Genomic DNA, 24,826 nt, shown 5'->3' with positions numbered 1-24,826 from the left:
ATATATATATATATATATATATATATATATATATATATATATATATATATATATATATATATATATATATATATATATATATATATATATAACAATTTTCCAAGCGGGAAGAAAAGGCAACAATGTACTGTATATAAACCCCAGATCACACAGAGACATAAAAATTTCTGCGGACTAAGCCTCAAAAAATTGTCTTCACCATTTCATTAACTTATACGTCTATCGGTCAAAACACCTGAGTCGAAGTGACCCCCTGTCACGCTTATACAGTAGGATGATTACCAACCCTCAGCTGAATGCTACTTATTCTGAACTACAGTAGCCTTGCCTTGGCATCCAACATTTCAAAGGAGGTACAAATCCCGAACAGTTACGGCTCCGTACAGGCCTTACTTGTTCCTGCGTATGGTACAGCTCCCATGTGTGTAGGTTCATCACATATGCCACTAAACAAGCTGGAGTCCAGACTTTTTGCCTCATCAACTCCTTTTATCTCACTGTGAACATTATCTCTCTCTCTCTCTCTCTCTCTCTCTCTCTCTCTTTTTTTTTTTTTTTTTTTTTTTTTCCGACACTGGGCACTGGCTTCCCATGGCCCAGTAGTCCTGCTACATGCCATACATCTCCACATGTCACCACTTCGGCGCTAACACCCACTGTATACTGAATACATGACACGCTACCTCATCCAGGACTTGTGTACCGGTATTGCCGGGGGTATTTTTACATGTCGGCGAGTCTTCTGGCAGATCAGTATAGTCTGCTTATGAAATTCAAATCCTTAAACTGTTCCCTGTCCCAGCCGGAATTCGAACCTAGGTTCATTAGGACTGCAGACCACCTCTCTATCGATTCAGCCACTGCCTTCCCAAATACTTCCCTAGCATCACTCCCTCCTAGACTCCCCTTTATCTTAACACAGCCAGCCTCCCTCACATCATCACTCACGGCCATCACTCATCTTCCCGCTACTGTCACCACCACTCCTTCCTGCCTCCTTTGCCGACACGCCACACACTTCCCTATCCTCCTTTATGCTCCCTATATTCCCATTCTCCACGGTACTTTCCCACAGGTGCAGTACCTGAAGAGTAAGAGAGAAACAACGGGACGCTGGTGTACAATACAAATTCGATTTATTTTTTCTTCTCTATATCAGACACCATCCACTCAATTCCCTGTACAGTACTGGTCTTTATCCAATTGCATTCCTGTCCCTCCATCCCTTCTCACAAATTTACTACCAATGTTTGCTCACCTGTAAATTTTCTTTGTGCATTCCATTACTAGAATAAGCATCATCCGTCACACAACTCGGTAAACTTCTCATTTCACCAGACAACACGAAGGAATTCAAAAAAAGGGTTCTCTAATACGTTGCCTACGAGATCATGCACTAGATTAATTTGCTGTGTGTCACAGCTGGGGGACATACAGGCATTATACAATGACGATGTTATAAATTTATCACACAGGCTGGACTGACAAATAATGCGGCTGGACCGTCAGAGAAAGGGAAATTGGAGTGACAGCCCTGCATCCGCCTCTCTGCCACTGCTCTCTCTCCTCGGCCTTTGAACCTCAACACTGGTTCCTAATTATTCTCTACTCCTCCTTTTATGCTGTCAAATCCACGCCACCACCACCATCACCGCCACCACCACCCACCACCACCAAACCTTCATCCTCATCACCCTAACCTCCACCGCCACACTCCCCCTTCCTGTTCTCCCCGTCACTGCCATACCCTCCATTCCTCCTTCCCTTAACCACCAAACTTTCCCCTCCTCACCCTGACATCTTCACCCTCTCCCAATTTACTACCTAACCCTTTACCATCAACACCACCATTATACAGCCTTTTAAAATCATACCCTCCTCCTCTTCGTCCCTCCACCGCCACACCTTCTCCCTCCCCTTCCATACACCCCTACACATGCTCCCTTCTTCACTCCTTCCCTCAATAAATATATTTTCCACCACTCTATCACCGTATCCTCCCTCTCAATTTCACTACACCCTCCCTCTCTCCTCCCTTTCCTCCTCTCCACCATCATATATTTCTCTCTTCCTTTCCATTACTAAACCCTCCCCGTCTCCTCTCTACCACCACACCTTCCCCCTTTCCTCTCCATCACCCTAACCTCTTCCACCACCACCACCACCACCATCAAGCAAACAAACATCGTAAATCTCTCTCTCTATCCTCTACAAACACAACTCTTTCACCAAGACTCTGCTTCATCGCCATCTTAAAAGTTCCTCAGTCAAGATAACCAGTCATCTTATAATCTGTGTGAAATTAATAGCTCCCCGTGGCCTTTCTTCACGGGATCGCATTTTCCCAAAGAAATATATCCAGCCACACCAATATCACTCCCCTACGCCTAATAACTCTACCCTCAACACAAAAGTCTAACCACTACTAAAGTTTTTCACCACTTTTGTTAATTAGCTAAAAGTGCAAGGATTTATAGGAAGGTGTACACCCTGTGCCTGGTTAGCTGTGGCTATGAGGCAGGAAACAGATGATGGATAGGTTAGTTAGGAGGGTAAAGGCAGGCCGCAGTGGAGGACGGAAGCCCAGGAACAGGAGGAAACGATAATATAAACGAGGAGAGGAAGAGGGAAATGAAAACCATGGCGGAAGGAATATCAGATGTTTGGAAACAATCTCTCTCTCTCTCTCTCTCTCATGAAAAGAGAAAATGGAGACAGAAAACTATGGAGGAAGGAATACCAAATGATGAAGAGACAATAGCATGCTGTCTGTAAAACTAATACACACACACACACACACACACACACACACACACACACACACGCTGATATGCACAGTCACAATTCAACTCAAACTGCATCTATACACCTACACATTTATCCCTCTCCCTGACATCAGTCTTCTCACTCTTTCCATCTACGTAATTGCCAAGAGGGTTATCCACATATGCAATTATCGGTATAATTATAGTTTCAAATCTACAGAGAAAAAAAAAAAACTATCATTCGACTGTGATCGGCTGAAATAATGAGTAATACCAACGTCCCATCAGTCATACGCATTAATTTACACACAGTCATTATCCACTAACTACTGTACTCTCCATATCCTAATTAATGCATCCTATTACTAAGTATGTGAGCATAATGAAATATTAGAAGACAGTATGGATGCAAGAAAGGTAATTATATGGGCTTATGTGAATGAGCTTAAGGCAGGAGAAGGTGTGGAAGGCCAAGAAGAAGGAGGATGGGTAATGCAAGTGAATATGTGAATAAACAGCTACTGACAGCCATGATACCGGCCACTGCACAATAGTGATTACATAAATTCTAACGCGTGCGTCTTCCAGGACATTAATACAAACCCTACAGAAGCACCCATTAGATTAACCTTAAAGAGCCCATTAAAAAATAAATAATAACAAATCGCGTCTGTGATTCAACTCTTCCCATTTACCTACCCCGCACCCTGAGCCACCTCGGACACTGAACCTTGAAACAGCAACCTGAATGAACTCGCATCTTTAACCACCTCGCACCCTCAGCCGATTCGCACCTTGAATCAACTCGCACCCTCAGCCATGTCGCACCAGAACACAAACCACTGTCTGGCTTGGATTATTCACTGAAAACTGTGGCTGGGATCCACCTGAATGAGTTGATGGCCATAAACTGGGCATCAAAAGCAACGGTCATTCAGTTTAATCTGGCCGGCTTCAGGCAAGAGGGTGAAGTGGACATTATTTGCAAAATAAAAATGCACAACTAAACTAAAGGGGCACTCAGTGAAGCGCATCTCTCCGACTAGGGCAACGTAATTTCCAAACCACTCTTCAAAATGGGTTAGGTTTTCTCATCACTGATTAGGGTTTCACAAACGAAAAAAAAAAAAAAATGTTTTCCAGTACCAGAATCTGTAATACGGTCCGAGTCGGTCCCAAAAGTTAATCGATTGTTCCCTAAGATATGGGCTCTCTACCCAACAAATTTGGTCCTAATCTTTCTTAGTTTTTTGGTAATCCTGCTGACAGACAAACTAACAAACAAACAGACAAACAAACAGGGGTGAAAACACGCCCCTTTTGTCGGAGAAAAATGTTTTTGTCGATTCTATTTCCCCAAACCGATATTCCGACAGATGAGAAAGGTGGAAGAGGAAGAATAAATATTTCTTCAATAAGGAGCTTGGAAAGGAACGGTCACTAACCACTTAGGCTCTTACGATTCACTCTCAGTCGAATAATATCACTTGGGGTTAGCGGACATGAATACCCGAGCTGCCTTAACTCTTACGGGAGCTCACAACAAGCAATGTAAAACTGGATAAATGAAAAACGATAAATGACTACGGAAAAGTTAAGGAAGCGGAACAAGTTACGGAAACAACTGAAAGCAAATGAGAGGGGATGGAAAACAGACCAGAGGATAAAACTTTACAGCATCACGAGAAACAAGATAAGCAAAAGAAAAAAGGAAAACCGCCCCAACTACCAAACTATGCCACGTAACAGAGCGAGACGTAAGTAAATATTATAGCATATGCAGGAACACTGAAGGACTTGAGAACATTGAGGAGGCGGAAGGACTAAGAGGCAAGTGGGACGGGAAAAAGGGAGGAGCGGGACGTTGAGTACACAATTAGGCATGACAGAATGAGACAGCCATGCGTATGAGGAACTGCGGTGGTGTTGCGTTGTGACACGGCACATACGAAGATGGAGTCTGAGTTGACTGTGAGGTGAACGTGACGGTGTATGAAGTGAGTGAGAGCTGAACATGTGGGGGAAATTAGGTGAGTCGAGATGAACGTGAGAGGAAATCAGGTGAATGTGAGCTGAGCATGAGGGAGTATGAGGTGTGTGTGCTGAAACTGATGGGAAAAATGAGATGAGCGCGAACTGAAACTAGTATGAGCTACTGTAAAACTAAGGTGAAATTAAGTTGAAGGTATGAGATAATATAAAGGAAAATAGCTGTATGCGGTGGAACTATCGAGAAACTAAACAATAAACTTGAAATGGTGTAAAGAGAAGTTTTAGGATAGTACTAAACGGGAGAGACCGCTCAACTATGAAGAAAGTTATCTATAAACACTTTACCGAGGAGAACGGTAAAAATAACACTAGGCTGATTTAAAGACACCTACACACAACGAGAAATAGTATGAGATAGCTATAATGAAGTGAAAATGATAGGGAAAGCAAAACTGAAGTAAATGTTCAACTTAAATAGGCTACACTGGGAAACCTACTGAAAGCTGAAGAGAACGCTAAACTGAAGAATAATAAACTGGGCAGAAAAGTAAGCTGTAGACAGGATTAAATTGAAGAGCACTGGGAGAGAGGTAAGATTAAGACAGAGACAAAGGGAAGAACAATAAGCTATGAAGAAAGGTAAGGCGAAGAAAGAGCTACACTGAAGAACAATAACTATATGGAGAAAGATAAGATGAAGGGAGAGTCAGACTGAAGAGACATCAAAACATAATAAAGATAACAAGACATATCACAATACATGATCCTTAAAAATGACTGACTTCCATCTCCGTAAACGTCCTACAAAGCGTCTACTATACCTCATACCGATTACTCTGGCCAGGCATGTATGGCAACACTGTTCCAGCCGAGATTCTGATTGGCTGGAGGTGTTTGTTCGATTTCGTTGTTTAAACCGATACTCTCTTTATTATCAGATATGATACTGAGTTTGTCGACAATACAATCTCAAAAGCAATAAGAAATCCGTTATATACTTTACAACAATGAAATTTGCGTGGGAACACAGAAATATGAGTCAACAAAGTATTATAACAGTTCAGGTCAAGGTCAGCATTCGAACAATTCCTTTAAATCTCCGACACTCGATAATGTAACAGAAAATTAAGGAAACCTGCTTAATCTAAGCGCTGGTGTAACACACTTTTATATTTTAAGATCAGTCCACATCCTTAAATCGTGCCACAACTCTGAATAATTAAAAATTCTAATGAAAAGACGAGTTGTGCGGGGAGGGGAGTTTGAAAAAATTGCGAAAATCAAAGTAGGCTAAAGGAAAACTATTTCATTATATCTCCTCTATTATCACAGTAAGGACTGATCTTAAAATTTAAATGTGTGTTACACCAACGCTTAGATTAAGCAGGTTTCCTTAATTTTCTGTTACATTATCGAGTGTCGGAGATTTAAAAGAATTGTTCGAATGCTGACCTTGACTTGGACTATTATAATACGGTACTTTGTTGACTCATATTTCTATCTTCCTACGCAAATTTCATTGTTGTTAAGAATATAACGGATTTCTTACTGCTTTTGACGATTGTATCGTCGACAAACTCAAGTTATCACATCTGAAAATAGAGAGAGTATCGGTTTAAGCAACAACGAAATCGAACAAACACCTCTAGCCAATCAGAATCTCGACGGGAACAGTGTTTCCATACATGCCTGGCCAGATTAATTGGTATGAGGTATAACGTTCACACATGGAGAAGGTTGTCGATATATAGATTACTCTGAAATAATGCTATATTCACACCTGCTGATTAAAATGATGCATGAATGTCCTGCGAATCAGCCGACTGTGTGCATGGGAGGGTAAGGTGGAGGAGGACGGGAGATACAGTGAGGTAGGAAGATGACGGGAAGGAAGGAAGGAAGGAAGGACAAGAGAACGTGGAAGGAGGAAAGAGAGAGGGGGAGAATGGGGAGCAGACAGGGAATGAAGGGTGGGGGGGGAGACAAGAATGTAAGGTATGAGGCAAACGGGGAGGGAGAAAGAACGGGAAGAAGGGGGAGCAAAAAGGAGAGAAAGACAAAGAAGGAAAAGGGAGGGGCAGAATAGGATGGACGAAGGAGAGGAAAACAAGGAAAGAGGGGAAGGAGGAAGACAAGAAGGGGAGAAAAACAGGTAAAAGGGGGAGAATGGGAAATACAGGAAGGGAGAATGAAGATGAAGACAGCATAAGAGAAAGGAGGGGATGAAAGAGAAAGAGGAAGCAATGGAAGAGGGAGGAGAAAGACTGGGAAGTCGAAGAGATGAAGTAGGTGCGACATGTGAAAAACAAGGGGGAGAAAGAAGATGTGAAGAGGAAGAAGGAAAGGAAGAGAGGGAAGGGAGAAGGAAGCGTGAAACAAGGGGGAAGGAGTAAACAGAGGGGAAAGGAAGGAGGGCGAAGGAAAAGAAAATGAAAGAGAAATGGACAGACAATGAAGGGCACATGAGAAAGGAGAATGAATGCATGAAGGAAGTGAGAGAATATGGGAGTCGAAAAGAAAGGTATATAATAATGAGAGAGAGAGAGAGAGAGAGAGAGAGAGAGAGAGAGAGAGAGAGAGAGAGAGAGAGAAAAGCACGAGAGACTGTGAATGAGGAAGGCTGTCAGGTGGGAAGTTACAAGCACATGAAGGGGAAGAGGGAAGAGAGCAGAGAAAGAGGAGACAGGGTGGAGGTGGGCAAGAGGAGGGAAGAGGTGAAGCAGGAGGAAAGAGAGTGACAGTAGGAGGAAAGAGAGGCGGACGGTAAGAATAGGGAAGTGATGGAGTAGGAGGTGGGCGTGGAGGTAGGAATGAGGATGTAAGAGATGAAGAAGGAAAAGCAGAGCAAGAGAAGATAGGATGACCGTAGAGGAAGGGGCTGGGTGCAGGAAAAGTGCAATACGACTGTGAGTGTAAAGAGAGAGTAATAGCGCTATGAAGGAGACAGACAAACAGAAAGAGAGAGAAGTTATGACAAGGTGAAACGTAATGAAATATAATTTGAAAAAGAAAATGGAAAACATTAATCAGGCCAACGAGGCAGACTTTATTATTCTCTCTCTCTCTCTGATATTAATAATGACTATAATTATCTTTTCCACCAAATTTCATCATTCTGCTTAGTAAAGGGAGAGAAGGGAGATGCAGAAAAGGAAACGACACGATACGAAACAAATACGACCCGAGTAAATCAAGGACGCGATGAAGGGAAATAAAGATGTCGGGATAAGATTACACGGGCAGCATCAGTGGTGAGGGGAGAAGATCTGATGGCCGATAAACTTAACACGAGTCAATCAGGAGGGCCAAGACGAAGATGGTCATGAGAGGAAGGGGATAAAAGAGGAGCACGAAGAACACAATAAGGAGTTACAGTATTGCAGGTTGGGTGAGAGAGAGAGAGAGAGAGAGAGAGAGAGAGAGAGAGAGAGAGAGAGAGAGCATTAAGAGGAATGAAAATGAAATATGATGGGCACAAAAGAGAAAAAGAGGTGCATTAAACTGCGTAAGGAAAAACAAAGTGGAGGAGTCGATGTGATAATGGTTGCAAGGAAGAAGTTATAATACAGAACGAGCCGTGCAATACAGTACACTTAAAAGCAGACCCGTCGCCTTTATTGTGACCCATTTAAGGAAATGGTTTAGTTAAGACCTTGCTCACAAGGTAGACTTCGAATACTTCAAATATGAGAAGTGTTTGAAGACGTAAATATCATAAATTTATTCTGTCCAGCTGACTGGTTCACAACGTGCGACTTCTGCAGAAACTATATGACCTGTATGACATAAGAAAAAGTTGTTTAAAAATCCACAGTTATGCTGCGTCATGATACTTACTGCCATCTATTGCTATGTTGCTGTATCACCTAAGTCTACATCCTCGTAATCACAACTCATTTTTTTCTCTCTGTCTGTACAAATCTATATGTGAAATTCAATCCACACATATGCATGCTGTTCCTTATTATTCAAACTACAACAATAAAAAATGCAACGGTATCAGATTATCATTATGCTCTTTCCTGTTTCCCTCTCACCTTCCTGACAGAACAATTTATCTTGTTCTTGCACCATCCACGTCACCTCTGTTTATCTATCACACTGCTCTGCTTCCTCTTTGTACTTCATTAGTCTCTCATTATGACAGCTAAATGTCTCCTGGTCCACTTTGACCGACTCATTACCTTCATCTGTTCATTATCACCAGCCACCACCACCACCACCACCACGTGTGTGTGTGTGGGGGGGGGGATTGTCTGGTCGAAGACTGGCGTGTGCGTAAAGTGGGGATGCGCACCCTAAGAAGGAAAAGGAATTCAAAATATTACATGAAGCTATTGAGTGTGTGAGTGGGAAGAGTGTCCATAGTGAAGTGAGTGGGAAGAGTGTCCATAGTGAAGCTGCAAGAGGGAACAGAAGTAAACTGGTGTATGTTTTATTGAGGGGAGGAGAGAGGCTCAAAGAGGGAAGAGGTGGGTGGTGGGACAACATGTGGAAGGAGCAGGGAGAGGGGACCAAGGTAAATGCTGGGAAAGGAATATCTATTCGTGTTTGTCTGTGTTACAGAAAACTAAATTAACACTGCATAAAGCGATACAGGAATATATAATTAAAACAGAATAACAATGAAGAGAAAGATGAAGCGATAGGAAGATACCCAATGGAAGGAAATAATAGAAGAAAATTAATTAATATATCGTTATTGTAAAGACTTAAAGTCTCATTAAAACGGCCTAAATATCTGATATTCCCAAATCCAAATCCTCTCCTTTACCCGATTCCACATTTGCTTCTCTTTTTCATTTCTTCCTCCACTGTCCCCTCAATTTGCCCATGCACTTCCACCATTTCCAAAACACACACACACACACACACACACACACACACACACACACACACACACTGTTAACCTATGCATCCCCAGCTTGGACCTCCTCTCTCAATACCTCACAGCATGGGTTAGGCAGGGTACGAAAGAGGTTGTGTCCAAAACTCTAGGATCGTCACACATATCCTAACCCAAACGAGGCGACTGCACGCCATGTAACAAGTCCTCTGCCTCAGGGCCGTCCACGAGACTACAGCTGTTTGGTGTAAGACGGTATCATCCACCCACACCACCACAACCTCCACCACCTGTACCGCCAATCCCTATCCACCCTGAGTGGCTCCACGCTACTACAAAATCCATTCCATAAAAGCAAGAACACATCGGTGCAAAAACAGTGCTATGCCATCTATAACCAATATCGTCAGTAATGAACAGCTATGAGAAGTAATGAAGAGTGGTAATGTTGGACCAATGCACGGACTAACTCGGATGACACTACGGATTTTTTTCACTGTACAATGTTTCACTCAAATTCTCTGCTCAACCTGCGTATAGATACTGGCAGTTGGCTACTACTTCTGATGTTACTGGCCACTCCAATAATCTGTTCTAGGTACCATCCTTCAATCATAAGATCCTGTACAGTATTCTAGTTTGTGTATTAACTACTATTATACTCATCATGATTAATTACTGTTATTAATATTATTATTATTATTATTATTATTATTATTATTACCATCACTACTGTTGTAGTAGTAATGGTATTGCTGCTGATGCTGGTGTTGTTACTGATGTTGCACACAAACACAGGCATGCACACATAAACGAGCTGTGACAGATATGACATGGTGCTATATATACCAGAATTTCTATCGCTACGAGTTGTTTTTCATTCTGGGCAATGATCCTCTGGGTAACACCAAAGGATTATATCTAGTTTGGGGAAACCCATGCCAGTAAAAGTTTTACCATGGTCGTAGGGAGGGAGGGAGGAAGGTTTAAAGCCACTAAACCGCACCGACAACAGGGAACCTTCTTGATATCCTTGTTTTATTCTTGTAGTCTTGCTAGATGCTTTATGGCAGCAGCTGCCTTGTATAGCCCAACATGGCTATTGCTGTTATCCTCTTGTCTTATGCCCTTCAGGTCAAGGTTCAGTAAATACTACACTGACGCATTAACCTAACGGATTTATGGGTGCATTGTATGGTGGCAATTATGACCCTCGTGCAGCTTAACTGAGCAGGGGAGGAGAGAGAAGATCGGCAGAAGCGGGGAGGAGAGGAAAACGAAAGGGAAACATAAGCGCATAGCAAAAATTCGCAGCAGCCCACGGTGCATACAGATTTTACTGGGCTATAAATAATTCTTCAGAGAAAGAGAGCGAGAGAGAGAGAGAGAGAAAAAGAGAGAGAGACTATACATAATTATATCTCCTCACGCAGCAACATTAGTCCAACGATATACTGTAGGTAGAAGAGCTACGAGACGTATTGATTTTTTTTTTTTTTGATGAATGTTGCTACGTAAGGAGATGATAATTGTGTATATTCTCTCTCTCTCTCTCTCTCTCTCTCTCTCTCTCTGAGTATGTCACTATGGGCATAACAGGATTTTAAAGAACTTCAAACCCCTCCCCCCCACCAGGGACTGGGACGTAACATCTGCTCCACCGGTCAACGGTGAATGCATATTAGAGAGACAAGGAAAGAAAAAGGTGAAAGATTAAGAGTACACCAACGGTTAATACAAGGTTAGTACAAGGTTTTATTAAGTTACATCGTATGGTCATGTGTGTGAAATCGCATTAAGAAATCATGCCAGACCAGGCCAGGGCGGGCCAGGCCATTACCAATCTGAGGGAGCAGGGTGTTCCCTCACAGGGTTCAATGTTATTCCCGCCTCCCAGTCGCGGCTGGCTCAGTGTCCTGAGGCCACACCAAGGCGGGGTGGCACTGATTACAATACAGTCAGCTTTATGTGGTGTTAGTGGTGCCTTGCATGTGTAAAGTCGGTGTCAAATGTGGTGACAGTGTGAAAAAAAATAATGTGAAAGCAGTGCTTTATTTTATTTGGAAAATAAAAGTTTACGAAATATTTTAAAATATGTTCGGTCCGAAGAGTGCTGAGACAAACAAATCCACAACCAAGATCCGTGTATTTCGAGATGCCTGGAAACACTGCTTTAACAGAAGGGAGGCCACAGACAGAAGTCATGATTTTAGTGTGATGTTAGTATGGTGTTAGTTTAGAAAAGTATAGTGTTACTGTGAAGAGTGTTGTGTTGGTATGAACGTATAAAAAGGTATGACATTAGTGTGGTATCAGTGTGGTTGCTTGTGTCCTGGACCCTAGATCGACAAACTGACATTAACGGCACCTCGGCATCGTCTAATAAAGCAGAGGCACTTGGGTATGCATTGCTGCTGGGATGTGAGTATTGTATGGGAAACGACAGAAGTTTGCTGAAAATAGGAATGAGACCACAGTGGTGATGATTCTCCTTCTCCACACCCTCAGACTCTTTAGTGTGAATCGTTTTTTCCATAACGAAGGTGATGTTAACAACAGCGTGTTACCTGAGTGAGGCCTGAGTGCATATAATGAATGTAGCCACACAATACAAAAACTGAAAATATGGATGGATTTGAGCATGTTGGCTACAAGTTCGTCAAGGCCACAAAAGGATGTTTAGAATGTTTTGTGTCTCTTCACTTAAGTATTTACAAACACTGATGCGTAACCATGGTTGAAAGAGAACACCCCAGTTTGTGTGTACTACAGTACATCCCCCTAGTACGTGCCTACAGTATATGGGCGGCAAAGGATGTCGCGTACTAGGAATTCGCGTACTGTGAATACATAAACTTATGGGAAAAATTATATATGGGCGGCACCCCCTTTCATGGGCAACCCTTGAGACGCCTTTCAGACCTATGACTTGTACTATACAGGGAAACTAAGACATATTACCTAAGATAATGGAGGGATAGAGGGGAGGTAGGAAGTGGGGGTAAAGAGGGAGTAGGTGAGAGGAGGAATGGTGAAAGGGGGAGATGTTGAGTGTGGAGGGAGGGGGGAGGAGAAGCTGTGGGAGAGTGGAAGTGGGGATCAGAGTGAGTGGTGAAGGGGAATGATGGAACATGGAAAGTGAAAGAGAGAAAAAGGAAGCAAGAAAATGCTTTCTAGGTAAATCAACAAGGATATGGCTTAACTAAACCAACAAGAATATGGCTGCTCACCTTTACCTGTTATCGCTTCTTGGGGGGGGGGCAATGTCGCGTACTTGGGGTAACTCCCGGATTTGGGCCACTCTTCACTGCCCGTCTCGCTTACAAGGAGTTCAATTTGCGTACTAATAAAAAATACACTAAAATAAAAAAGAAAATACGTCCTTGCGTGCAAGAGGGAACGCGTACTCAGAACTCGCGTACTGTGGGGATGTACTGTATATCTCTGTGTTGGTGATATGTGTATTTGTACACGTGTATGTTGGATGGACTGTCATCCCCAGTGAGGAAACCGCCATCACGCCTGACATCACAGCGGCTTATCACATAATCCATCTCACACTCACACCAGCCTGGCAACGACCCCAGCCTCAGCTTCCTCCAGCCAGAGATCACTATCTCACACCCACAACATCCTTCACAAGCTGCACCAACACGTATTCTCTTATTTGTACTTCATCCTTTACTCTCGACTATCCTCTCTCCTCTTCTCCTCACCTTCCATCGTGCTACTAAATTTCACCCTCCTTATCTTCCTCCCTCTCCCAATTCATTTATATCTTCGGCACAACTAAATTTATCAGTTTATCTCAGAGCAGTTGTTTTCCCTTTCTTAAACTTTGCATTTCCATCCTGAGTCACGAATAATTTTCCCTACGGTACAGAACTCGACGAACTTCCCTTCCTGGCTAACTCAACTCTCCCTTCCTGGCAATCGCATCAAAAGGTCAGTAGTTACCTGATACAGAACGACCTGGACTTGTGAGAAAAGGAAAGATGGCAAAGAACAAGCAAAAGAAGAGTCAGAAGGGAGAAATGAAGCACAAAATGGAAAGAGGGAAGGAGGAGGAAAGGGCCAACCGAGACAAAGGGAAGGAAGGGAGGATATAGAGATTTGAAAGGATAGGAAAGGGGATAGCTGACTGAAGAAAAGGGAGGACAGAAAAGCAGAAACAAAAGGCATATGGAAAGAGAAGGTGGGGAAGGATATACTTCAGACAAAACATCAGAAATGAAAGGAGAGAATACATACAGAGCGTGGGACGTTTCATAATAGGGCACAAGACAATAGCAATACTGAAATGAATGTGAGCAGAAAAATTATTCTCTGAAAGCATACCAATGAAGGCAAAGGTAGTGACATGACACGAAAAAAAAAAAAATGCAAGACAGAGACAATGCGGAAAATTATGCAGCCAAATCTATATATATATCTACAGCCATACGCCAATATCCCGTAAGCGGTGGCCATTTGACTCTGTCGTGACGGCAATAGTCAACTATCAGGTGACGTGGCCGCCGACCGCAATGACGTCCTTAATGCCGTTAACTCATGACGTTATCTCCACGCTGTCATCCTACCCACTCGGCCCCTTCAAACAGAAACCAGGGCTGAGCGGGAGTAGAGGAGGAGAAGACGAAGGTGGAGAAAGGAGAAGTGAGGCAGAAGGAGGAAATGGAGAGGAGAGCGCGGTGGCCATGGACAGAGAGCGTCGCAGGTTGCTGAAGGCAGCGTATAAAGCTCTCCGGAGTATGCATCGAGCAGAGGAAGCTAGAAGACAACGAGGGATGGAGAGGATTTTAGAGGAAGAAGGTGAAATATCGTGATAGGTGAGACGAATAAAAAAATAATGGGAGAAGGAGGACGATTGGATAATGGGCAAGAGCACTCACGGCGTAGTTATATAAAAAGCCTTAGGGTGCCTGAGTAAACGACTGATATCTACAAGGGTTCATGTACAGACCCATTAGAGCAAATTCTCATGGGACAGGGTTGAAGTAGTCAATGTTCGTGTCGATGACTCAAGGGCAAGGTGTATAAATGCATGCTCAAAAGGGGTGACAGTTTGAAATAGCTAGTACCTTGTCCTAACAGGACCACAGGCACAGCCATTCTGCTGAGGGAAGCAGACAGACACGATCATGGGCTTCGCGGTTCTGGTGAGTAGAAGTGTTTGAAGCTAGAAGTCTTGCAAAATTGTAAGGCAAGGCATATGAGTGCCCAAAGCGTGACGTGAAGCAACAATATACTTCTGCCCAGAAACCAGCAATATATCTTTGTCGCGTTTGTACCTGGTCGTAGGATAGATTATATAGTAGAATTAACTCAGTGATAGATTTTACAGTATATAAGTGAACATAATATACTCAACGAGTGATTTAAGTAACTGAGTTGCACCTGAGTCGTACATAACCGATAGTTACGTCAAGATATTTCCCTTGCGTCGAGTTGAAACTCTATTAAGTAATTTGTCATAATTCGTATCAACGTAACTAACTTGTATAATTTGTTTGTTAAAGCAGTGTAGATATTCTGTGTACAAGTGTTACTATTAAAACGGAAGTTGTCTTTGTGTTTTAAAACCTTTGTGTGTGGAACAGTTATTTGTTGTAGTCCGGGAAGGAACAGGGACAATATGAGATACAGTATCTTGCTGTCCTACCTTTCATGTTACACACTCCCTCTGAACTTGTCTCCGCACCCCAACTGCTATTGTTTACGCTACCACTATTAATTAATGGCAGTCATTCACTGTGCTCAGTGAGAATGAGTGCGAAGTATACCACTGGTTACTGAGGGAGAGTAAGGCACAACAACTGTTTTACGGGAAGAGGCACTAACCCCCCACCAACCCACTTGTTGTCATATTAGGGAACATGTATGTGTTGGTCATATGGTTACCGCCCAGCGTTGTAAATGGTTTCCTGGCTTACAGGAAACTATTTCACTTGGCTTACAGGACACCATTTGACTTGTGATTCAATGTAAAGCCACCTGAAAAGGAATGAAGAGTAAGAGGAGATCGATGAAATAGGAACAGAAGAGGGCAGACATAGAAAAGAATGATAAAAGTGAAGGAAAAAGTAGGAAGCGCTACATCAAGTGGGTGGATGATGGTACTGAAAAAGACAATGCAAAGAAATTTAGGTATGAAAAGGAATCGATACTTGTACTCACAGGACAATGACACTCCCTCTGCTCCTTTCGCTCTCAGTCTTACCTGTAAAAACAAGGAAACATTTGAGTAATTATACCTGTACAGTTACAATTCAGATACATTATATTCACAGGAAACTGTCATATCAGATGTGATCTACATAACCGCGTTTAAAATATGGTGATGGGAGGAGGAGGAGGAGGAGGAGGAGGAGGAGGAGGAGGAGGAGGAGAAGGAGGAGGAGGAGAGGGAGGAGGAGGAGGAGAGGGAGGAGGAGAGGAGAGGGAGGAGGAGGAGGAGGAGGGAGGAGGAGGAGGAGGAGGAAACCTATAAGAAGACAACAGGAAACACTGATGATGGTGATGTTAATTAAGAGGAAGGACAAGAAGGGGAAAGGAAAACAGAGGCAACAAACATAAAGAAAAGTTTAAACCTAATCAAGAGAAGAGACACAGAGATTAAACAATATGCAGTAGCTTTAAGAAGACGGAAAATATCACAGGAAATTACTCAGCGATATAAAGTAAGGGAAGAGACGGTGAAAAAATGGTGAGGTGAAATGATGAGACGGTGTGGAAGGTGTGGGGAAGATGATGTACAGGTTGAGGGGTATGAGTAGAAGCGTTATTAATTTTGGCCACACTAACGGGCTGATCCCAGATGCCAGAGATGCTTTACACTCTGAACTGTCCTGCCCTGACAATGGTATACTGTCACTCGCATTATATCAAGACATTACCAAAGCTGAAAACTCTGTACTGCCACACAGACACAGGTATACTGACAATCACAACTGTACACCCAACTCTGCCTCCAAAAATTGTGCACAGGCATGTATACCGATACTCGCATTATCGTATATCCCGACTTGATTATAAAATGCAGTCACAATGCCGAACAAAAATGCAGCAAAAACACAACTGATTACATACAATGGCAACATCTACATTTGTATTATCCCCTATGATGTCCACTGCAGAGTTACCTGTAATCAAATAAACACACGCTCTGGTGTTAAGAAAATGGATTATCGTAACTGTTGCGTACACGCCCTCTCTGTCCGCAGTCACACTACACACTAATTCATCCTCACCTATAAAGACGGAAGACATAATCACCGCATGCGAAAAAGGAATGCTCATGAAAAGCAACATCTGTCACAGAACATACAAGAAATTCAATTAAGTTAAGAAAGTGGCAACTGAAAGGACTGAGAAAGAGATGTAGGCAGAGAAGCTGATGAAGTGGAATGTTCGTAGATGCGCGGACCAGTGATGGAAGAGGCTGACAGTTACAAGGTAAAAGTACAGAGAGCTATGGGAGACGCCTGCAGTGGACCCACTAGTTCAGTATAGGCATGTATCTCTCAATGCCTGTCTATTATTTCACTTCCTTCCATTTACAATATTTACACCTTATTAAGATTCAAAACCTATACTGGATTCAGAAGACTCTTCAGATTAACCTTTCCACATTACAGGGAGCTTGCCTACATATTCAGTTTTATTCACTAACTGTCTTCCTCTCGCGGCTGCCATCACCAACAGTCAATGCTAGTCATAATCGAAACTGAAAGGTGGCAAGACTAAACGCCGTTAAGCGTGATACATTCTGCAAGCTTTTAGGGACAAGCGGTGGAGAAAGGATAAGATTACGAACATCGTAATGTGGCCAGGAAGCGAGCCAATCTGCTTTGGTGAAGCGAGTTGGTGAAAGAGTGAGAGGGGCCAGGAGGAGGTGGGGGTGCGTTATCATGGGGGGGGGTGGAAGTGTTAATGGTGGCAGTGACAGGACAGGGAGAGAGGTGGGGGTGCGGTATGATCATGAGGGAGAGTGGTGGCAGGTAAAGAGGGACACGGGGAGCTGGGCAAGCGGTATGATTACAGGGCAAGGAATGGAGGTTCAAGGAATGGAGATTTTCGAATGAATGTGGCTATGTGACTCTAACTGAAATAATGTAAGCTCACAGGATACAGAAGATCAAGAAAAACAAATTATGAAATCCAGATAGTGGGGAAAAATGGAAATGACTACTGAACAAGACGATGATGGTAGAAATGATACACATTCCATACTCGTGACTGATCGCCAATACTTACAGTGCATCTCCAGTGTTGGTCATGTTGGCTGATCACAAGTGATTTTAACATAACAGTCCTACAATACACTGAGGTAATGAAATTACGGTGTGGCCGCAGTGGACTGTGGCATCAGGGGCACAACGAAGTGGGGATAATATGGCCAAATGAAAAGTGTGTGAGTGACAATCTTCGTGCCTCGGCAGAACATTCCGTACCTACACTCTGGATACTTATATAAACGGAAACAGAGTCGACCATAGCAGACACATTAACAGGTGTTCCTCACCACACTCTGCCAGCCCACCATCAGCCAGCGTGCAGAGGCAGTTCATTGTTACCTGTGGCACAGCTGTCTATACATTAGCCACAATCCCGCCTGACATAACCAACCCAAAGTCAGCTATTAAGGAGTCATGTGGAGGTAATGGACTGGTGCAGGAGGGACGATTTGTGATGGTACTACGGAGGGTGTGTGATGGCAGGTGCGACACACACAAGGTTGGGAGGAAAAATTATGGCCAGACAGTGAATGCTGGGATTTGGTGCGAACGTGAGCGCTTGTTGACCATACTGACGACTTGCTTTTACACTCCTCTGGTGCCACACTGTACTGACACATATCCGTTTTTCTACTTCAGAGCTGTCTAACCTTTGTCAGCTTGTGAAACCCCAAACCTCCAACATATGCACCCCAGTCTCATAAAAAAAATTTATTGGAAAAAATGGAATTGACAGTCCAGCACTACTGAGTTCGCATTTTATCGTATATATATCTGTAAAACAAAATAACTTAGGAAAAAATTACGCACGTATTAAAAAAACTAACAAAAATAACTTCTTGATTTGACTCAATAATTCACCAACAGTTTACACTTAACTTCAATAGCCACCTCTTATGTTTCACCCTGGAAATTCTCTGGTCATAATTTTCGTTCGCATACAATTTCCTTCTCAATTTCACATCTCTGTCTCCAAATTATCTCTGTCCATCATCTCGCACCATTCATTTCCACCTCATTCTATTTTCTCCTCACCTCTCATCATTTCTCATAATCTCTCTTGTGTCTTCCCTCTTTCTCGCACATTTTATTCTTACTTCTTCATGCGTTTCCTCCGGCATACTTTTCTGCCTTTATTGTTCCACCCTCTGGCACTCTTCCCATACTCTCGTTCTCCACTTTTCCAACCTAATTCTTCACCTTTATTTTCCCTCAGTCATTATTTCTCCATCACTCTCCTTCATTAACCTTGTTTGTATTTAGACCTTGCCCTCCTATTCCCTCACTAATGCCTGTTCCTTCATTCTCACTCTCTCCCCCTCCTCATCCTGCTCCCTTACCTCCTTGGCCTCTCTCTACCCTCTCTCATGTTCTATCTTCTCTCCTCCCTCTCCCCCTCCTCCTCTTCCTTCTCCTCTTCCTTGTCCTTTTCTCCGTTCTCCTCCTACTTTCCTTCCTACTCCCTTATTCTACTCCCGCTCTCTTTCCCTCTCCCCTCGTTCCTCTCAACCTCGTTTCGCCCCCTCCAGCTCCCCAGCCACCAGCCACTTACACTGGGGGCGTGACGGAGAAATGTCACTTTTTTTTTTTTTCTTTTTTTTTTTTTAGTCACCTCTACCTCTCCCGATCCTGTTTCTCCACTGCCTCCATCTCTCACTGATTTTTTCTGTTGTTCGTTTTTCTCTGGTACTCTTTTTCCATTAATAGTCCAAGCTTCACTCTTCTATCTCTCCGTTTTTATCCACATCCCTGTACTTTACTTGTCTTCTAGACTTTCCTCCCTCTGTCTCTCGTCGGCAATATTTCCTTTTTCCTTCTATATTTCCTCAGTTGCCCTCTCCTTACCTCGTCCTCCCTACTTCCCGTTCCCCTCCTCATTCAAACACACTCTACTAGTTGTGCTGACCCTCAGTAACTAGTTCTTTCTACCCTCGTTTATTTCAGCTTTTTTCTGGTCAGTTCTTTGCTGCAGTACACCTCACCCTTCACAAATAATATGCATTTTCCAGTGGTCAAGTGCAGCTCACACTCATCAGGCGCTCAGGTGGACTGCAGTCTGATCCCAACCGGGGGCGGGCATTGAAATGTGTGTTACAATGTTATCATATAATTATACCCTCTTGAGGTTCCCTTGACATAGTGTATACATTTTGCTTATGAACACTGCCACTCTAACTAATCACACTCTTACATGCATTTCGCAACATTTACTAAACAGGAAATCTAGTGTGGAGCTTGGGTGAAAGCAGGTCTTCTGTGACAGTGCGGTCTCTACGCCCAAAAGATTAGGTGTCCATCAGGCAAAGTCCAGACGTTGTTCTTTATAGTACCTGAACCAGGGATGTGAATCAGAGAAGAACGTTACCCCGGGTACAATCTACGCCTACTATGCCACAGGAGGTACGAGGTTACTTGCAATAAAAGCGCTGTTCAGTAAGGCCACTTTTATACTATCAGCTTTCCAACACGGTGGTAAAGCACATATCGGATATGTGGCGGAGTTTGGTGACAAAACAGGTAATCAACCGCGATTCAGTGCATAGTGTGTTTACATAGATTTACTATTCCGTCGTTACCGGTCACTGTGGGGTAGAACGCTGGGCAGTTTGGTCGTGGCACTAATCGGCGAAGGACGCCCGCACTACTGAATGTGCTGGCCGCTGAGATGATAAAAAAAAAAAAAAAAAAAAAAAAAAAAAATCGGTTTGTTTGGGTGAAAATGTAAATAATGAACCACAGTGCGGTGTGGCTGGGCCCCGCGTATGTCACAAGGAATTTCCCACACGTCACTGCCGGGAAGGATTGGTAGTGCAGTGCTTTCGTCTACATGATCCCTGCCTAAGCATGGCTTCGGGACCCTGACTCAAAACCGTGCTCGGCCACTGATTGTGTATGGAGCCTCATGGCCACCCCACCTCCCCTAGAAACAGACGGGGTTTCCAGACCTCACCCCTAAACCATCTGTTACCATTTTACGGCACGCAGTAAATACGTGGATCGTATTATTCTTCCCATGTATGAAAAAAAGTGGAAAAAAATAAGATTTAGCAGAGGAAAGGGAAAAACGGAAGCAGAAAAAATAAAGAATGAAAAAAGGGCAACTATGAACGTGGAACCCTGACAAATGCCTACTTATGGTCTCTTCCACTTTATCCCGCCCTCCAGAAAAAAAAAAAAAAAAAAATATAATGCCAACCAGTTAAGAGAGAGAGAGAGAGAGAGAGACAGAGAGAGAGAGAGAGAGAGAGAGAGAGAGAGAGAGAGAGAGAGAGAGAGATTTTTTACTAGTAGTAAACAGAAATGTGTATGATTTTTTGACAAGAGGAAAATTTTAGCAATATTTTAGAACAACTGACTGTCGTGCAGACAGTGCTGTGCCGTTCTGTGTGATGTCCTGGGTCATGACACGTCTCAAAGTAAGCACTGTCATCATTATATCTACTCAATACCCCGTAAACCTATCACAGTTATCACCTCACCCAAAATTTGACTCCGGCTAAAGGCAAACCATATCCGACTATTTCTGTTCATTTTTACAGTTCAATCTCTATGAGTACTTTTTTTTAACCCCTATCTATCAACTGCACTATATCCCATTAGCAGTACCTGATTATATGCCTTTTCTAATTCTTTCAGATTCCCCCTCCCAATGTCCATCTCCCCACTAACCTCCAATTAGCACTCATATTTTCCAGCTTTCTTCCCTCCATTAAATTCTAACCGATAACTTTGAAGTCCAGTCATTCGTAACATTCTTTTAGTGCCACATTTTTCAACTCCACATTTCCTGCCCCCTCACAGACCCCAACATCCTTTCCCCGTTTCATTCTCTCCAGTAACTTTGCTTCTCTTGCCTCTCGTGCCCCTGGACAGGTAATCTCTCTCCTTCTAGTAGCACTACCACTCTCCTCCCCGATATCTTTCCTCATTTTGCTCCTCTTTTGCTGCCTTTGTTCTTATCAGTTCCTTTGACCATTCCTGATTCTTCCCCATGTCTCCATTCTTCGGTAATTCTTCTCTTTCCATCTCGACATCATTTTAGACCTACCTTATCTTTAAAATAGTTGACTTGTTCCTTCTCTCCTCTTTCTTCTCTCCCATTACCTCACAAGGTTTTTCCTCCTCCAACTGCCACCTCTCTCCTTTGCTTTCACACACACACACACACACACACACACACACACACACACACACACACACACACACACACACACACACACACACACACATCCGTTTACAGAACAAGTCATGGTGGAATAAATGTGTGCATCAATAACTTCAGTAGATTTACCCCAAGCATTACTTCCACCGGGTACCTGGAAATTTAAGCAACCCCATGCTTCAGCACTCGACTCCTCAAACTTCATATCCCTCTTTATCTAATACATATATTCTCCCGTTATTCCCTCCCTCGCTATATCACTCCCCTACAACTGCCTTACCCTGCTGATCTTCTTTCACAGTTTCTTTCCTTCCTCTTTCCCTTTCCCCTTCTTCCCATATTATTGGCCTGCACATATACATTTCATTCCTCTTCCCCACAGTTACATCTGCTCCATTTTAGATGATCTCGCTTTCTTCCTCTTCACATACACCTTTCCTCCCGCCACAATGGTAAAATCCTCTCCTTTCACACCATTCTAAAAATTTCTCTTCTCCATCACTTCACATTTTCCTCTCCCTCCCCACCATCTTTCCCTGCCAGCCTGAACCAGCCAATATTTCTGCTTTACTCCCCATCTCTTCATTTCTCCGTCGATGTCCCATTACCTGGCTTTCTCCCTGGCCTGTCCTCTTTACATCTTACTCAATCCTTCTTCCAGTCATGCTGTTTCCAACACTCTTACTACATTATCTCTCTCTTTTTTTTGTTTTTTTACTTTTCTCCCAGATTTCAGCTTTTTTCCTAACTGTTCATTTAATTGCTGTATCTACTTTTCCATGTGTCACTGGCACTCTTTTATGAGGGCATACATCGTATACATCAGCTGTGTGACTGGGATTTATTGTTTACATAATGCTGCTTACGGATGAGTGACTAATCACTTTCGCCCCAAATGTCTGAACTAAATTGTCTTCTGCCAAGCCTATATGCTCAGGTGCGTCAATAAAGAACTGGATAAAAAATGATTATTTTAACCCTAATTACAAGACATTGATGCTATCATCGTCCATGACAGTGCGATATATTCCATTGCTGTTTCGTCTCCATAAATAACAATGATAATGAACTCATTGAACCATACTTTTGTATCTGTTGTACTTCATCTGCTTATGCAATGCCATTTTGGTTCTTTAAAGAACATTCACATACCCATTAACTTTACATTTCGTGCTCCTCTGATGAAATGTCCGCTTCACTTTCTCCTCTGGTCATGCTCTAATGTATACCACACCAACGACCTGCCAGAGATCCCGACTGATTTCCTCCTCCTTTCTCTCCATTCACCTTGGCCTCCCTCCGCTCACTTTAGTCCTACCTCTCTCTCCCTCCCTCCAGTCCTAAACTCTATCCTCTCCTTTCCTGAACTCTACTCCCACAATCGTTTCACTCAAGCCGAGCCCGTCGGCCCTCTCCTCTCCTCACTCTTTCCATTTCTCCATTCTGCTCTCCTTCCTTCTCTCCACTTCTGAGCTAAGACCGGAAAGAACTTCGCAGGAATCAGCCAACCGGACCGAAGCCGGACTGGGAGGCCCCCACGCGACATCCGGAACAAGGAACCTCAGGGTAAAGTGAACTCAACGCTTACGTATTATCTTCCTAAATTTTACAGATTCGGTTGATAAATGATATTAATGTATGTTAGGAGACTATTTAGACAAAAGTAAACTGTGAGGCGAAGGAAAAAACGGTCCAACGAGGTCATGAAACGGAAGAAGAGGGATAGGGATCAAAAGAGAAGATATACTGTAAAATAAAAATGAAATTATTACAAACCAGGTGAACCAACAAACAGATAGCAACAAAAGAGACTGAGAAAAAGACAGGAAAACAATTGTGCCAGACAGCGTAATTGACAAAAACGATGTCTCAATAATAAGGGAGGGAAGGGAATATGCATAAGGATGTCAGCCATACACAATAACATGAGAAGATAACCCTGGTGCAGTGTATAAGGGCCTGGAGAGTCATACAAAGTGTGTATTATGAATAACAAAAGAGAGAGAGAGAGAGAGAGAGAGAGAGAGAGAGAGAGAGACAGACAGACAGACAGACAGACAGACAGACAGACAGACAGAATTATATCAGTATGTGAGTTTATACGGTATATAAAAATCTCTCTCTCTCTCGCTCTCTCTCTCTCACTACTGAGTCTTGTCTTGCATCAGTATTGATTCTGGTCGTTCTGAACCTACGCTGCTAATTGTTCACTATCACTGGGGACAAGGGAAGCACACTACAACTCACTCAGCCTACTTCCCGAGTGTTGTAAAAGGCAACAAGATGAGTCTGGTCTGTGGGATCGAATCTATCCTCTTCTAATTAATTCTCCCTCTGTTCTAGCACAGGGATGTGACGACCACATTTCCCAGCACTTGTGCTACGAGAAGAGTCGAACATTTTACGGCACTTAAGGTTTACATCCTTCTCTATTTAAAGACCCCAATTCACGAAAGTAAATAAGTAAATAAATAAATAAAGGACATTATTCTGCATCTTCCAACCTCTAGCAATTATAGAAAATTCGATGACGATGAGGATGAGGATGATGATATTGATAAAAAAATTCTTTCATCTTAATCCTCCTCTACTTTGTATTTTCTCTATTCATATTTGCTCCTCCTCACAAAATTCTAACTGTTCATTTCTGATCACGTCCCTTCCTCGCTCCAGTGTTCTCTCGCTTAGCCATTCGCCTCCTCTCCATCAATCCTTCTCTCCCTGTTCACTCTGCCGGGCTATCTCCTTCTTCAACAGGTCTTAAAATTATTCTCTCCTTCCTGCTATCATCTCCCTCCATCATCCCCATCCTCCTCTGCGTCCT

Source organism: Coenobita brevimanus, chromosome 97 (genome assembly GCF_032717465.1).
Source record: "Coenobita brevimanus isolate Jiangsu-jjx chromosome 97, ASM3271746v2, whole genome shotgun sequence".
In the NCBI taxonomy this organism is placed as follows: Eukaryota; Metazoa; Arthropoda; class Malacostraca; order Decapoda; family Coenobitidae; genus Coenobita; species Coenobita brevimanus.
Note: the sequence above shows the minus strand (reverse complement) of the source record.